This window comes from Chiloscyllium plagiosum, unplaced genomic scaffold (assembly GCF_037043375.1).
Source record: "Chiloscyllium plagiosum isolate Xiang-an unplaced genomic scaffold, Cpla_swu_hap1 HiC_scaffold_18, whole genome shotgun sequence".
NCBI classification, from domain to species: domain Eukaryota; kingdom Metazoa; phylum Chordata; class Chondrichthyes; order Orectolobiformes; family Hemiscylliidae; genus Chiloscyllium; species Chiloscyllium plagiosum.
The window spans coordinates 91,448,178-91,466,820 of NW_028270156.1; positions in this window are offsets into that span (position 1 = coordinate 91,448,178).

Below are 18,643 nucleotides of genomic sequence, written 5' to 3' on the forward strand. Positions count from 1 at the left end.
ACAAACCCATTTAACTCAGATAAAAAAAAATGAAACCAGAGTTTGCAGGACAAAGTTAGAATGGGAGAAGGTGAGAGAGTCTAGCAGCTTGTTTCCTCACAGCCCACAGTTGAACTGACTCAAACAACAATTCAGCTATGAGGACTGACCACTCCACTATCATTACACAGTTCACTTCAAAAAGATACGTGTTGGCCTAAAGTCTCATCTGTTTACGTATAAATAGAAAGACTTCCTAATACACTTTCAGCTCTGTATCAAACTGGATTGTTAGAAGACCCTTATGAAAAAAATAAAACAATTACAATGTATCCTTCGGAAAAGGAACAACTTTTAGAAAAAAAAAAGGACTAGCTGTCTGACATCCCTCCAACTTCAGTGTGAACAGGGATGTGGAGAAATTCATAAAGGGCTATTTTAGTGCGAATACTCTTGCCAGAAGTTTGTAGTGATTGTGGGGTTCTTTTGCATTTGTTCAAAGTTGTGTCGCTCAGATTTTGCAAAAACAAAAAGTTGTTGATGTACAGATGTGAAATTGAGGCTGAGACCACAACCAGTTTGTTCACAATCACCGTGGCTGGTGGAGAACGCTCAAAGTGGCTAATGACCCACTTCCTGCTCCTCAGTCCAGTTTCTCCTTGTTCCGTTCAGCCCCGGAAACATGCTACACAAGAGCAGCTCGAGGCCAGTTACTCAAATAATCTATGCACAGACCCGAAGACCATACTGCGCCTGAAAACGGTCACGTGCTGTTTGGTGTGGGCTTGGAAAATATCCTTGGGGAACGAAGCAGCAGATGACGCTTTGAAACAGTTTTGTTTCATGCGTTGTTCATGTTGTAGACGCATATTCACTGAAAATAGCTCCCATAACACACCCAGGGTTGACTCACAGAATCCTACGGTCTCTCTGACTGCAACATCCAAGAACAGACCATCCAGGAAAATAACTTCCCAATAACAGAATAAAAGCACATAGGAAACACGATAATCTCGTTCAGCCCCTCAAGCATGTCTTTGTATTCCAGCAGATCATGGCTGATCTGTCCTTGGCTTCAAGTAATCTTGAATGTCCCATCTATTCAGCCCTCAACTCTCTGATGCCTCAAGTATCCATTGTAACCGCCTTCCAAACATCTCGGTGATCAATCTTCCCAGCTCTCTGGAAAAGAGAAGTCTCAGCAATCTCTCCCCTTGGTGTGAAGGAAACACTCTCCAGACATTCACGTGTCCTATTGACATCAACAAAAGATATGAACATAATGTAAGAGTGACTGGCACTGGTATCACGGCAGTATTTGACTGAACAAGGCGCTAAAGAGCCTGAACAAAATGCAATTTAACGGGAATCAGTTGTAAAACCCTTCTGGTTGCGTCAATCGGAACACAATGTGGCTGGTATATATCAGTCGTCTCAGTCTATGATATCACGAAGGAAATTTCTCAGGATAGCTTCCTCAGCACAAAAGTCTTCAGCAGCTTCATCAATGCCTTTCCCTCTGTCATAAGATAAGTTGTTAGGATATTAAGTTCGACCACACAATGTACAGATAAATTTCTCAATTCCACAGGTACTAAAGTATAAAATGAGGACAACATTCAAAGTTGTGGTGTTAACGTGTCGGTAATACTCATGTAAGTGTGCAGCTCAGCAAGCACATTTCCACATTAAAAAAGAGGAGATCATTCAGCATCTCAAGCTGGTTTGACAGGAATCTGAGAAAGCTATTAAGCCCATCAATGCCATTGGATAAGAAGAGGCACAGCCCATTCACACTCTCCTGCCTATTACACTAGAAGTGTTTAAAGAATAAAACTCAAGTGTTCGAATCCAAAGTAGACATGCAGGAAACTGGAAGAACTCAACAAGCCAGACAGCATCAGGAGTTGGAGAAATCAACGCCTTGGGTATAATTGTTCTTCAGGCTGAGGCGTAAGCATTAGGGGAGCTGCAGATAAAGAGGCGGGGGGAAGGATGAGGAGGCAGGATGGAGGGCTGGGGATAAGTGAACGCAGGTAGAGTGCATGCGTTGTTCATGGGAGGAATGAATCTGGTTTGTAGTTCGAATAAGGGTTTATCAGAGGAATGGAAAGAAGGGGAGGCGCTGGGAACGGAGTTTAGGGATTTAAAGGGAGTCTATTTGAAGTTGGAAGACTGAATTTAGAGTCCTCCGGGTTGCAGGCTGCACTGGCGGCAGATAAGGTATTGTTCCTCCAAAGTGCTTCTGTCGTTCGCTGTGGTAATGGAGATCGTGAAAGATGGTTATGTTCAATAGGGATTGAGAGTGCGAATTGAAATAGGTGCGGACCGGACAGTCTGATCATCCCTTAGGGACCCAGCTGAGATGCTCAGCAAAACATTCGCTTCGTTTACGTTTGGTCATCCAGATGTAGAGAAGATCTCATCTGGAACACCAAATGAGGTCCATGAAATAGGATCCCACCAACTGACACATTTTCCACACGCAGCTTTCCCTTTGGTAATATTCGGTTTGTGCTACATTCCCCACGAATCACGACACTGCAGGTATCGTCTCCTACAACCGGATAGATACATGGCCTTCTCGCACAATATCTCTTTCACCTCCACCCAGTGCCTTTAACAGAACTTCCAGGTTCAGGCAGAGGATCATCTCCCTCTCTTCAAACCTGTTTTACTGCATTCAGTGTTTCCGATCTTGTATTTTCTCCATCACGGAGACCAAATATAAACTAATGGCACATTTTGCTGTGCATCACAGGTGGGCCCGCAGGGCAGACCTGACCTTCTACTCACCACCAATTTCAAAACCCCCAACCACTCTCTCGCAGACGTAAACAGACCTGGCCTCCTCTATTGCAACAGTGAGTCTGACAACAAATGGAGATTAAGTTGTGCCTCACAAAACTTATCGAATCCTTTGAGAAGGTGGACGAATAGGTGGATAGAGGTAAAGCGGTTGATGTGGATTTCAGTAATACTTTTGATAAGTTTCCCCAAGGTAGGGCATTACACAAAATACAGATGCATGGGATTGAGGGAGATTTATTGGTTTATATCAGAGGTTGTCCAGCTGAAAGAAGACAGAGGATGGCGATTGATGGAAAAGTTCATCCTGGAGTTCAACTCCTAGTGGTGTACCGCAAGGACTTGTTTTGTGGCAACTGCTGTTTGTCATTTTTGTAAGTGACCTGAATGAGTGCATAGAAGGATGGGTGAGTGAAATTTGCGGATGACATGAAGGTCGATGGCGTTGTGGATAGCGCTGAAGGATGTTACAGGTAACAGAGGGACAGAGATAAACTGCAGAGCTGGTCTGGGAGGAGGCAAAGGGAGATTCATGCGGAAAAGTGTGAGGTGATTCAGTTTGCAAAGAGCAAATGAGTAAATTCTGCGGATTTAATTGTAAGATTCTTGGTAGTGTAGATGAGCAGTGAAATCTCAGTGTCCATGCACATCGATCCCTGAAAGTTGCCACGCAGGTTGGTGCATTTGTTAAGAATGCATACGGTGCCCTAACCTTTAATTGATAGAGGGATTGTGTTTGGAACGACTACGTCATGCTGAGCTTTACACAACTCTGAGTGTTGTGTACAGCACTGATCACCGCAATATCGGAAGGATGTGAAAGCTTTGGAGTGGGTTCAGAGGAGATTGATTTACGAAGATGTTGCTTGTTGCGGAGAGAAGTTCTTAATAGTAAAAACGCAGAAGATTGTGACTGTTTTCGTCAGAGAAAAGAGGTTGAGAGGGAAAGTAATTGAGACATACAAGATAATCAGAGGGTTAGATGGGGGAGATGTGAGAGTGTTTTCCTTGGATAGTGATAGCTCACACGGTGGGCATAGCTTTAAATCGAGGGACGATAGATGTAGGACAGATGTCAGGTGTAGTTTCTTTACTGAGAGAGTCGAATGGGTGTGTAACACGCTGCCTACAACTGTGGTAAACTCGTCAAAATGATCACTGGATAGACATAGGAATGAAAAACGAATAGTGTGGGTTTAAATGCCTTCAAATTGGTACTGCAATGTTCAATGTTCTCACAGCTTACATTCCACTTTGGCAGTCTACAATCTGGAGGACTCAACAATAATTTCTCCTTTTTCAAATACTCTTCCCAACCATGCCCCAACTCCCTTTCCAATCTTATGCCCTGCCTTCCATTCCACCGAATCGCCCTGTCTCCCAGCTACCTGCCAGATTCACCCCTCACATCAAACGATCAAGTTGAACCCACGACGTCTGTTCACCTATTCCTACCTCATCATTCTACTGTTTTCGCCAAACGAACCACTCCTTCCCTCTTTAACTGCAGGTGCTGCTAAACCACCCTAAGTCCTGAAGAATGGGTTTACCTGAAATGCTGACTTCTCCACCTTATGTTGCTGCCTATCGTGCAGAATCCTTCAATCTACTGTTTGCCTCCAATTACAAAGGAATTTAAGGTATCCAGTGAGTCCAGCACGCTGATAAGGAGGAACCACGGGTCGTCCAATACTGTCATTGAACGTCTTCCCTGGGACAAGAAGAAGGTCATTCAGCCACTTGAGACACGAACACATTAACAGAAGAGGCCATTCAGCACCTCCATACTGAAACACAATAGCAGGAGTTTGACATTGATGCTCCGAGATGACAATCCAATGAAACAGAGACTGCACAGGAAGACTTCTCCACATTACTCCTCCTGGCTCTGATGCTAATGGTACATACGTGTTACGTTAATATAGTTTGCTGACAGTGAGGAGGGACAATGGATGGTTTGTGCCAAGTCACAAAGAGGCATCTTCCATCTCGGAGAAGATAGGTTAGTGCTCGGTTTGGAAGTCAGAAGCGGGTGGGAATGTCTAACTCTTTCAGAGAGTTGTTGTTGACAGACTTGGGAAAAAAATATGACGCTTGATGCAGGGACACACAGCAACTGCGCATTGAGACAGTGAGAGACATTTAGAGCCTGAAGCTCTTACTCGCACAACTTACAGCAAATATCTTACAGTCATAGAGTCCTACAGAACGGAGACAGGTTCTTCAGCCCAAACTAGTCCTTGACGACGAAAATGTACATCCATGCTTACCGCATTTTCCTGCGCTTGAACCCACATTTTAAACATTTCCTTTCTATTTCTTTGTCCAAATGTGAACATGCAAATTGCGCGAAAACATGTGTTATATTTCTCGCTATCAATGTTTCGTTTCTGAATTAACGGCTGTTGGTCCAAAGCACTCAAGTTTTAATATTAACAGCTTTTATTCAGTTATAACCATCCAGACTAAAATCACGTTTCCTTCACGCTTTCCGCATGGGACCATCACCAAAGACATTCTTCTGGTGAATCTACTTTGCATTGTCCATCTGTGGAAAGAAGATCATTCCTTTAAAAGATGGGAACATCTGTACACAGTGTCACAAGTACTGTCATAACAGCACATTACTACTATAGGAAGGCATATTCACCCCTATACTTTAATACTTTTGCCACATCATCGAATGTGCAGATTACCTGCTGCTCTTTGTGAATTCTGTCATTGAATCATCACGAAGGCCAACCAGTTCATTTTCGCCGAGACCACGTCCGATCCTCTAACCTTATAGTAAATACAAAATTACGAATGATCGTATATTTTGCCAAAACATTACTCTACCTTGCAAACAGCTCTGCTTCAAGCACAACCACATTATCAGGAACAACACCTTATCAGTGCCAATGAAGATGTTTGGAGATACTGGGAGACCATGGCCTCGCGGTATTATTTCAAGGTTATTGATCTAAGGACCCTGGAGATGTCCGAGGTCACGGACACAAATCCCACTAAAGCAAATGGTGGAATTTGGATTCAATAAAATATCGGGAATGAAGAATTAAATGAAACAATGAAACCCTTACCGACGGTCATAAAATTCCCTATCTGGCTGTCTAATGTCCTCCATGAAAGAAAATCTACTATCTTCATCTAGTTGTGACATGTGACTCCAGCAGTGTGGTTGACTTTGGAATTCACATTGAAATGGCAGGCTAGCCACTCAGTCATATTACTCCACTACAAAGCCTCAAAGAAATGAAATCACATGTATTTTAGCACTCACTACATACAGTGCGGACTGCAATGTGTCTGGAAGGCAGCTCACCAACATTTTCTCAGGAACAATTGTGAAAGGAAATTAAATGCTGGCACAGCATCCCGTTAATGAATAAAAGAAAATGATCACACTCAGGGAATAGAGACAAAGGGACATGTCTCACTTTAACAATGACTTTAATGTATACCTACATGGGCACGATATTCTCGAATATGGGAACAGGAGACAAATAAATTAGATTAATCCCGTTTTTCAGTTCCACACTAACTGATTGTCAACAATTCCAGTTTTTGATTTTTCTTCAATCTCTCTCTTTCTCTACCCATTCAACTCGCTCCTGCTCCACTTGAGAAACGACGTCCCTGTTACCAGCATCAATCACGCTATTCCCCAGCTGCGGTCAGTTCTGATCTATGGTCATCGGACTCACAGTGCCACCTGTGTTTGTTTTCACTCGAGCCAGCCAAATTTGCTTATATTCTCTGGCACTTGCTCGTCTTTATTGTTTCCGATATTTAGCATCATTCTTTAATTAATTCATAAGTAATGTTGTTATTATATGGGCTGCTAGCAATGCAGACGTTTGTTGACCTCACTAAATGCCATTTACTATGAAACTATTTCTTCACATAGGTCCAGAGCCAAGCATATTTCTGTGGGTCTGGAATCAGTCTTAAGCTAGGTTAGGTAATAATGAAAGATTTATTTACCAAATGATAGAAGTGAAAAATATTGTAAAATAGCGAAACTGTTGGCAGTCTTATGGTTGATATTCGTGCAATTCGATTTTATTTCCAGTTGCTGCCATTTGATGTTACGTACTCATGTCATCTGCGGTAGGATGTGAAACAGATTCCTTTGTGCAATAACTTGGGCCTATGAATTGCATCTCCAGTGATATTATTACTTTGACACAGTGTTTCTATCATCTGTGGGAGATGTGAAAACATATCTTTCGTGCAATAGTATGTCGTTGAGAATGACATCTCCAGAGATGTTACTACTCTGGCACAGTGCCCGTATCAGCTGTGGGATACTATGAAACAGTTCCTTTGGTGAAATATCATTTCCCTCTGAACTGCATCTCCAGCAACATCCTGACTCCGACACGGTGCCCCTGTGATCTGTGGGAGGATATGAAACAGTGTCTTTACTGTAATAACCTGTTCCATTTGAGTTTTGTCTCCAACCACATTAAACTCTGACAGTTTCCTTCCTACATGTGGAAGAAGTGAAACAGTACCTTTATTTTAATAGCTTTGGACTCTGAAGTACATGTCCAGTGGTAATACTACTCCGACAAAGTGACACTGTCATCTATGGGCTGATGCAAAACACAAAATTTAGTGTAATAACATTTCCCTCTAAATTACATCTCCAGCGACGTTACTACTCTGACACAGTGCCACTATCGTCGGTGGGAGTATGTGAAACAGTGTCTTTAGTGGAATAACCTTTCCCTTTTAATTCCGTCTCCAGTGACACAGTGTCTCTATCTTCTGTGAGAAGTTGTGAACCATTGTTTTTAATGTAATATCCTGCGCCTCTCTATTACATCTCTAACGAATTTACTACTCTCAGAAGGTGTCGCTGTCATCTGTAGGTGGGTGAGGAGCAGTGAATTTCGGATAATGATCAGGGCCTTTGAAATTTGTGTTTGGGAATGCGATCAGTCCTGTTCTCAGATGTTTGAAAGGAGTGGGCGGGGTGGTATGGGCCCTTCGCAAATTTGTGATTATAAATGTCGTTTGCAAGTTTTTTCCATCTTTGCTAAAGAAAGATAATGAAATTGCAAAGAAGTTCACCACAGGTGCTTGGGATTAAGAAATTAATAGTGATGGAGAAACATATCAGAAATACCAACAGTAGCGAGAATGGGATAGTAGCCCAACGGAATAATCAGCAGTGCACCGAATATCCGATCTGAAAATGTCGACCAAACCTAGGGAAGATAGAAAATAGCCGTGGATAAACTGCTGTCTATTATTGCAGCATTCCAGTTTGCTATTCTAAGATATGGATCCACTTTATTAACTTCCCAGTTTATTTTTCTCAGATTCGGATCCGTTGTTGCAACATTGCAGTCTGCTGCTCTCAAATTTTGATCCATTGTTCCAACATACCAAGCTTCTGTTCTCTGATTTTGATCTATTGCTGTAGCATTCCAGACTATCCCCGGAGTCTGTCTTCTCTTGTCCGTGTATCTGTAGCTGCTGATCCCTATCAGTGTCGGAGGTCATACATCTACTGTTACAATGGGAGAAAACATTTCAAGAACCCCCTTACTAATAGAAAAGGTAAACCCTCCAGTGACAAAATTAGAATCTATGGAGACTGACATCAATCACAGCCACAGTGGAAACACTTCTGGTTAACTCCTTGCAACATGGCACATGTATTTGACAATAAGAACTGTACTGGAATGAATGCTGTCATCGCTGTCAATTGGGTAAAAATAATGAATGCAGATGCAGAAAACCAGTTTCTGGATTAGTGGTGCTGGAAGAGCACAGCAGTTCAGGCAACATCCGAGGAGCAGTAAGCTCGACTTTTCGGGCAAAAGCCCTTCATCAAGAATACAGGCAGAGAGCCTGGAGGGTGGAGAGATAAGTGAGAGGAGAGTCAGGGAAGGGAGAATGTAGCATAGAGTACAGTAGGTGAGTGGGGGAGGGGATGAATGTGATAGTTCGGGTGGGGAGAGTGGAGTGGATAGGTGGAAAAGAAAATAGGCAGGTAGGACAAGTCAGGACAAGTCATGGGACATGTGCTGAGCTAGAAGTTTGGCACTGGGGTGAGGTGGGGATGGATCTCTAAAGAAGGAGGCCATCTCGTTTGTTCTGTGCTAGAACTGGTCCTCCTGCAAGCAGATACGGCAGAGGCGGAGGAATTGGGAATACGGGATGGCATTTTTGCAGGAGGTGGGCAGGCAGGAGGTGTAATCAGGTAGCTGTGGGAGTCAGTGGGTTTGTAAAAAATATCGGTATCAAGTCGGTCGTCATAATGGAGATGGAGAGGTCCAGAAAGGGGAGGGAGGTGGCAGAGATGGTCCAGGTAAATTTAGGGTCAGTGTGGAATATGTTGGTGAAGTTGATGAATTGCTTAACCTCCTCACGAGAGCACGAGGTGGCGCCAATGCAGTCATCAATGTAGCGGAGGAGGAGGTGGGGAGTGGTGCCGGTATAATTAAGGAAGATCGACTGTTCGATGTAGCCAACAAAAAAGACAGACATAGCTGGGGCCCATATGGGTGCCCATGGCTACCCCTTTGGTCTGAGAGAAGTGGGAAGATTCGAAGGAGAAAGTATTAAGGGTGAGGACCCGTTCGGCCAAACGAATGAGTGTCGGTGGAAGGGTATTGTTGGGGACGTCGGGAGATGAAGAAACAGAGGGCTTGGAGGCCCTCGTCAGGGCGGATGAAGGTGTAGAGGAATTGGATATCCATAGTGGAGATGAGGTGATGGGGGCCGTGCAAATGGAGGTCTTGGAGGAGTTGGAGGGCATGGGTGGTGTCCCGAAGGTATGTGGGGAGTTCCAGGACTAGGGGAAATAGGACAGTATCGAGGTAGGCAGAAATGAGTTCAGTGGGGCAGGAACATGCTGAGACAATGGGTCGGCCAGGGTGGTCAGGCTTGTGGATCTTGGGATGGAGGTAGAACTGGGCATTGCAGGGTTCCCGGACTTTGAGGTTGGAAGCTGTGGGTGGGAGATCTCCCGAGCTGATGAGGTTCTGTATTGTCTGGGAGATGATGGTTTGGTGATGGTGGTGGGGTCATGGTCAAGCGGGCTGTAGGAAGAGGTGTCCTCGAGTTGGCGTTTGGCTTAAGCGGTGTAGAGGTCAGTACGCCAGACTACCACTGCACCCACTTTATCTGTTGGCTTGATGGTGAGATCAGGATTTGAGCAGAGGGATTGAAGAGCTGCGCGTTGTGAGGGTTAGAGGTTGGAGTGGGGGAGGGTGATAGACATGTAGAGGCGGTTAATGTCCCGGCGGCATCATAAATGAACAGTTCGAGGGCGGGTAATAGGCCAGCGCGGGGTATCCAGGTGGATTCAGTGTGTTGGAGGTGGTGGAAGGGGTCCTCAGAAGGGGGGCAGGAGTCCTGATTGTGAAAGCAAGCTCAGAAGCGGAGGCGGCAGAAGAGTTGTTCAACGTCACGGTGTGTATTAAATTCATTGATGCGTGGACGGAGGGGGATGAAGGTGAGCCCTTTGCTGAGGACTGATCGTTCTTCCTCAGTGAAGGGAAGGTATGGAGGGACGGTGAAAACTCGACAGGGCTGGGATCTGGGATCTGGTGTGGATGTGGAACTGGGAGTTGGGGTGGAGCCTGTAACTGGAATGGGTGTGGTGGGGGGAATGGGGGTGGAGTCATAAGCTGGGGTAGTGTTCCCCTCAGGGTTCTAAGAGGCGGGGTTGGTGACAGTGGGATCTGTGGGGAGCGTGTCAGCAGAATACAGGCGAGTGGCGTTGGTGGGGGTTGAAGTGGTAGTGACCACAGCAATGGCGGGGCAGAAGTCAATGAGTGTAGGACATCAGCGGTGATGTCAGGGTCGAAAGTGATGTCAAGTGTGATGCATGAGGAATTGTGAGGTGCGGAAGTGGCTGTGGGAGTAGCCATGATGGGGACAGAAATAACATCATCAATCAGCGTGCTGATGGGAGCTGCAGCAGCCGCATGGCTAATGGCGACCAAGATCGCAATTTCCCTTTCCACGTGATTAAAGATGCCCTCCAACGCATCTCATCCACATCCCGCACCTCCGCCTCAGACCCCAGCCCTCCAAACGTTACAAGGACAGAATGTCCCGGTGCTCACTTTCCACCCTACCAACCTTCGTATAACCCAAATCATCCGCCGACATTTCCGCCAACTCCAAAAAGATTCCACCACCAGGGATATATTTTCCTCCCCACCCATTTCTGCCTTCCGCAAAGACCGTTCCCTGCGTGACTACCTGGTCAGGTCCACACCCGCCTACAACCCACCCTCCCATCCTGGAACCTTCCTCTGCCACCACAGGAATTGCAAAACCTGCGCCCAAACCTCCCTCCCTCACTTCCATCCAAGGCCCTAAAGGAGTCTTCCACATCCATCAAAGTTTTACCTGCATATCCACCAATATCATTTATTGTATCCTTTGCTCCCGATGCATTCTCCTCTACATTGGGGAGATGGGACGCCTCCTCGCAGAGTCCTTTAGGGAACAACTCCAGGACATCTGCACCAATCAACCACACTGGTCTGTGGCCCAACATTTCAAATCTTCCTCGCACTCTGCTGAGGACATGGAGGTCCTGGGCCTGCTTCACCGCCGCTCCCTCACCACCCGACACCTGGAGGAAGAACGCCTCATCTTCTGCCTCGGAACATTTCAACCCAGGGCATCAATGTGGACTTGAACAGTGAACAGTTTTCTCATTTCCCCTTCCCCCACCTCACCCCAGTTCCAAACCTCCAGCTCAGCACTGTCCCCATGACATGTCCTGACTTGTCCTACCTGCCTATCTTCTTTTCCACCTATCCACTCCGCCCTCCCCACCGACCTATCACCTTCATCCCCTCCCCCACTCACCTATTGTACTCTATGCTACTTTCTCCCCACTCCCCCAGCCCTCCTCTCACTTACCTCCACACACTTCAGGCTTTCTGCCTGTATTGCTGATGAAGGGGTTTTGCCCGACGATTTTACTGCTCCTCGGATGCTGCCTGAACTGCTGTGCTCTTCCAGCACCACTAATCCAGATCGCTTTCAATTGGTCAAATGTTCCATTCCCATTTTCCATCGTGACGTTAGTCGGGAGGGAGAATGATGAATGTTTCTGATCGCTGGCTAGATGATTCTGCTGTGTTGTCCGTTTTCAAAGCTACAATTGCCTGAATCCCATACCATGCCCCCCCCCCCCCAACGAAAAAAAAAACAATCACCATTTTGCGACTGTGCTGAGCTCTCCTTCACTGGAACAGGCACCTATCATAGATTTACAGTGGACATATTTCTCCTGAGGAGATACAGCAAGTGCGGTTTCGCTGGACATTCATCTCGGAGTTCAAATGAGGCAAGTTTGTATCTTAATAAAGCCAAATGTAGCATGCTGTAACAAAGCTGCTCTTTTGACAAGGTAATGTTATCCTTGATTTTTTTTTCAGGGAGGAACTAAACGACCGAAGTTTTAAAATGTTTGAATGGTAAGTAGGGGGCCATTTGTTTATACCCAATAGATAATGCCGCAGTCAGAAAGCTTTCAATGCCTTAAGAAAGGCTGTAGACATGTCCATGCTCAAGGGAGCATGGACATGTCTACAGCTGGGCATTTCATTTCAGTTCGGGAGTTCTTTGACAGAATATCACTTGAAACTGAACACTCACGCCTCCTTCTGCGCTTCTGACTAGTGTTCTTTTGGTGTCACGTATATTCTTTGCGCAAAGGGGTTCGTTTATTGGGATTTTTGCTCGTACTTTCGAACAAACTTATTACTTCTGGGAATTCTGTCATGTTCTAAGAGGATAGTTTGTTCGGGTATACTGTTTTCGGTTCGTTGTGTTTCATTCCGTATTCTTCAGAATTATTTCTGTTTGTTTAAACCTCGGCAGTCTGACCAGCTAATTCACTCTAGGAGTAGACACTGTACACTGACTTTCAACAAAAAGATAAGTTATGGCAAGGGCTACCAGATTAAAAATGTTTTCAGGCGTCCGGCCTGGTCCATAATACATTGTGGGTTCTATGCAGGATTTAGGTAGCGAGTGGTAAGTGTCAGTATCTTTTATTTCAGGTGTTCATTTGGTTGAGTAAAAATATCTTCGAACAGCAATTAATATTTCAGTCAGCAAGAACGTTCTGGAGGTGGAAGCAGTGACATTGGGGTTTTCACAAAAACCTAATAACACCAAGCTTCTGGAATTAGGAGACAAGCTGGAATTGAAGCTAATTCCGAATGTGAGGACAAGTTGGAGGTTTGCGGCAGTATCTCAGCTTTTAAATTTGCTGGAAATTCATCAGGATCTGTTGCGATGGCACAACCTCAAATGAAAATAGAGTAGCTTGAGCTAGACCCAGAAATAAAACATTTTGAATTCCTATGAAAATCAGAAGAGAAAGCAAGAGAACGGTTTTAGCAGAGGAAAAAATAGTAAAACAACAAATTATTTAATTGAAGAAAAAGGAAAAAGAAAAACCGAGAGCGTTTAAGACAAAAACGGGCTCAGTTGTCTAACGTGAGGTGAGAACGTCCAGAAAGTTTTGAGAATTTGTGATAGGAGAACTGGACAAACTCTCAGCTCCGGGTATCTAATTTGTCCTTGTGAATGATATAGCTGATTGACCAGTTGGAATGCTGCCTACTGTGGTTGAACAGACAGTGGACACGCAGGAAACTGAAGCAAGGCAGGGCACTTATTCTGGAATCTTGCCTGATTGTGTTTTAACAAGGTCACAAATTCACCATTTGAAACAGGTTGAGAGGCTTCAGATAAGGAAGCTGAAGTCGCATCAGCAGACTCTGTGATCATCTATTTGAGACAAAACAGAAACAAACAGGTGACCATGTAACATTTTAACTCAACTAAACTAACTTAGTTACATGAGAAAGATGAACATTTAAAGCACTGGTATCAAAAAGCATATACAGTGTGGCGGGGGGCGGCACCTGGATGTATCTCTGGGTGTTATCATTTGAAAAATCATGTCTTAGTTAGGAAATGCAGACAACCACATATTCAACCTGATGACATATGGGCATGTTTTCATTACATTATCTTGCCAGTGGGGTATGGAAGAGACGTGCTGTGAATGGCGCATGTGCAACCACTTGGAGGTCATTTAGGAGTTAGGAAAACACAGGCTAAAGTACAAAGACAGTTTGACTGGCCTCGATTGCAGAAGGATGCAGTTGAATTTTGTCAGACATGCCATGCATGCCAGATAATTGGAAAACCACTGGCAATAATAAAATCTGCACCTTTCGTACCGATTCCAGTATTTGAGGATCTTTTTATAAGAATCTTAATTGATTTCTTCGGTGCCCTAACTCACACGAAAAGATGGAATCACTATTTCCTAACCATAATACATGTATTAATTGGTTTCGAGAGGCCATCATATTATGCACTATTGCAGCTCAAAGAATTATTGACAAATTACTCAAATTTGCAATTAGAAATAGACTATCAATAGAGAAACAGTCAGATCCAGGTTCAAACTTCACATCCCTAGTATTCAAAGTCCTTCTTGACAGATTAGGTATAAAACAATTCAAATCTACATGCCACCCAGAATCTCATGGAGGGCTAGACAGGTGTCCTCAAACATTAAAGACGATTTTGAAGCATATTGTCAATGCTGTCCCGTGAATTGAGATAATGGAATTCCGTTTGTACCTTTTATGATCAGAGATGCACCAAATAAATCGTCCAAATTCAGTCCATTTGAATTAGTGTTTGTACATAAATTGAGAGGAACGTTAACATTTATAAAGGAGAAATTCGGAAGTCAGTATGCAGGGACCACAGAATTGGATATTGTGTCAAATTTTAGGCAGAGATTAAACAGAGCTGGGGAGTTTGCTCGACCGCATTTTAAACCATGACATCATGCAAATAGATAGCCAACGGGCAAGAAATCAAAAATTTGAAATTTTGTTCTCGGGATTAAGGTGATATTGTTACTTTAATTGATACGTGAACCTTTAAAACTAAGTTTTTTGTGTACACGATCAATTCTAAAGGAAATTGATGAGGTGAAAGTCTTGTTAGGAACTCCAGACAGAAAGAAATCTCACAGGGTGTATCATGTGAATAGGCATATACAGTATGTTGATTAGCAACGAAAGCATTTGGAGAAGATGTTAAGGATTACAACACAGAAGGAAGAACGAAGTTCAAGCAAACCTGAATTGGACATTCGTCAATTTTAATTTGACAATGAGTAAATTGTGAAAACTTCGGAAAAATGATTGACTTACATTCCTAAGAAAAATCAAAGTGACCTGAAAGAGGTAACACTAAAATATAGGTACATATGCAGAAACAAACTTGAAAACGCTCATATTATTGTTCTTGATGTAGACTTAGGTGATGCTGTTCCGAATATCCAACATCCTTACAGGCATAACCATCTTAGGTTGTCACAGGTTCGGAAGGAGATTCAACGCATGTTCCAAGAGGAAATACTTGAAGTGAGTATGTAGTGACTCGAGCTCATTCAAAGTCATACTACCAAAGCCAGATGGTGACCAAGGTTCTTGTGTGTCCTATGGACAAGTCAATGCAGTTACAAAGACCGTTGCACATTCAATTTCGCGGTTGCAAGATTGTGTTGAAAAGGTAGGACAAACAACTTACATTTCTAATTTGGACTTGCTCTGAGAATACTGGCTAGTAGTTATGCCAGAAATCAAAGGCAATTTCGGCTTTCATAACGCCAAATGGACTGAATCAGTTTGAAATCAAACTGTTTGGGATTAAAGACTCTCAGAACACAATACAGTAATTGCCAGATTACCAAACTCTCTTGCATTGATGACGATGATTTTTCATGCCTCATGGAAGGAATATTTGCAACATTTATGAGACGAGTTCAATCTATTTCATTTTGATAAACCTGGCCATAGCTGAATTTGTCAAAGGCCAATTCACCTTCCCGGGCCGTGTTATTGGACACGGACAAACGGCCGCAGAGATGCGAAAACGAAGGGAATTGTGTAATTTCCCACTCCACCGTTAAAAAGAGTTGTACTAAGTCTCCTGGGATTGGGTGGATGTAATCGAATGTTTTTGTCGAACTTTAGTTATGTGTCTGCTCCACTCCCTGAGTTGCCCAAGAAAAGCAAGGAATTTCAATGGACAGGGGACTGACAAATGGAATTTGACAGTCTCAAAGCTGTGTTGACATCTGGCCTGGTGTTACACAAGGCCTTTCAGTGTGAGTGTGGATGCAAGTGACGTAGGTGTTGATGGTTATTTTTTCAGAAAGACCACAAGAAGATAGAAATACCTATCGGATATTTCTCCAGGATGTTGCACGTTCATCAGCAGATATATTAGACAGCTGAGAAAGAGACTTTGAGCTTGGGGCTAACATTAGAACATTTCAATGTTTATATGGACCAGCAACGCATCCGAGACATTTTTATACATTATTCATAACTCATTAAATCTTGTGGAGGAATTGAAAAACAAAAATGTAAGATTGTTTAGGTGGAACCTGTTGTAACCGCTATTCAATTTGAAAACTGTGTAAGTGGCAGATCATGAAAAAGTGTTTGCTCTCCCATAGTCGAGACCTGAATGAGTGATTAAGGCAGTGGGAGTGGTGGGAGTACGACAGTCTGAATCCGAAGTTCGTTGTACATATTTGCATATTTACAGTCAGTGAATATACGAGTGTTTTAGAGTACTAAACAAACATTGGGCGTTTTTGACGAATGAAGCGTTCTTTGGATATTGATGGTCAATTTTTTAGGGGGTGGGGAGTGTCAAAAAGCTGGGCCTTTTACAATGTTATGATGTCCTTGATGTTTTCAGAGATTTCCAAACCAACCCAAGTATCCAGCATGTCTGAAGTTTGAGTGGATCACTCGGGCCCTTTTGTTTATACCAAGCGTATAATGTTTCATGCAAATGACTTAAATATGAACTGGTACAACCAAGCGAGTGTGGCCAGCACTCTGAGTGTGCAGGTAAGTTCAGTTCGGGGTTTAGTTGAGTCAGGGTCACAGTTGAAACTGGACGCTTTTCCCCTCCTTCTGTCCTTTTGACATCGTAACCTGTAATTTTTTTGCCATTTTATTCTTTGTATTCAGTGGTTTGTGTTTTGGGAATGTTGTAAGTAGTTTGGAACAGCATCGTTAAGTCTCTATAGCCTGTCAAGTTTGGATAGGATAAGTTATCCAGTATTGTATTTTGTGTTCTTTGTGTTTCATTCCATAATTTTGTAAATAAGTTCCGATCACTTAAAACTCGGCAGTCGGCCCAGCTAATTCGCTCTGGGGATATCCATGATACACTTACCTAAAACAAATGGAAAAGTTATGGTCTGAGCTATTAGCTTTACAATGCATGCAGGGGTCGGCCCTGCTCCATAACAACGTACTATAACCATCTTTATTAAAATTCAAGGATTAATGAGTCAGGAATAGAATGAATATGATATTGGCTAGCAGACAGAAAGGACTAGGCACAACTTCTTTTTTAACACTGAACTGTTTGGTTTTCATAAACTAAAATGAAACATTTGCAGTGAAAAAAAGAAACATTTTAAAACGTATACAGACATTTCTAATATTATTATATTCCACTTTGCTTAAACAAAATGGTAGTTTGAAAATAATCATGAATTACTTTTGGATATTTTGCTTGTTTTGCATGTTAATAAAGCAAAATAGAAAACTAATCTTTTATAAATAGACTATAATATGTTTATTAACTGCAGTAAAACTATAATTAATATTTAACTATGTCTGCCATTCCAGGAGCAGCTGTAAGATCCACGCTGCTCTGCGAATTTTTTTTTCAAACTTTGCTTTCCATTACGAGCAACAGTGTACATATTTTCAAATAATTTGCCTCCAATTCTGGTTATGCATGACGATATGATTTGATCTCCTGCCATGTACCTATAATCTAGAATTAAAGAGAATCCTTATCCTCGTCACGCTGGCTCTTAGAAACAAAATGAGGTACTGAAATGGAAAGGTTATGGAAACCTGAATGACAGGTAAAATCGTGAGACTAGCAAAGAGGCAACAGAAGCGTACATACGCTAGAGGCGACTGAAGACAAACAAAGCTTTGGAAAAATATCACAAATGTAGGACCAATCTGAAACAAAGGACTTCGGTGGTTAAAAGGAATCATGAAATAAATTCTGCAAGCAGGGTTAAGGAAAACTTTCTCCATTTTTTTAAATTCATATATAAGGAGAAAGAGGTTAATCAGAGAAAGGGTTAGTCCATTAAAGACAAAGGAGGAAAGTTATGCGTGGAGTCAGAGCAAACTAGTGAGATTATTAACGAGTACTTTACCTCTGCATTCATCGAGGAGAACGGTATAACGGATGCTGACGGGAGGGATAGATGTTTGATTACTCTCGATCATAACGGAATCAGCAGGGAAGAAGTGGTGCATATTCTGAAAGGCATGTAAGTGGTAAAGTCCCCAGATCCGAATGGGATGCATCACAGTGTTCTGTGGGATGCAAGACAGGAAATAGCTGGGGTCTTATCAGATATCTTTGCAGTATCCTTGAAGATGGGTGGGGATACGGAAGACTGGAAAATTGTTAATTTTGTACCCTTGTTGAAGAATTCTAGCAGCGATAATCCAGGTAATTACATACCAGTGATCCTGACGTCAGTGGTAGTGAAGCTGCTGAAGAAGATAGTGACGGATAGGATATATTCCCACTTGGAAGAAAAGGTATTAGCATTTACAGGTAACATGCTTTAGTGCTGGAAAAGTCACATCTTCCCAACTTCATAGAATTATTTAAGGAAGTGACAAAGTTGATGAATGAGGGAAGCGCCCTGGATGTCATTTCCATGGGTCTCAATAAAACGTTTTGATTGGATTCTCATGGTAGGCTG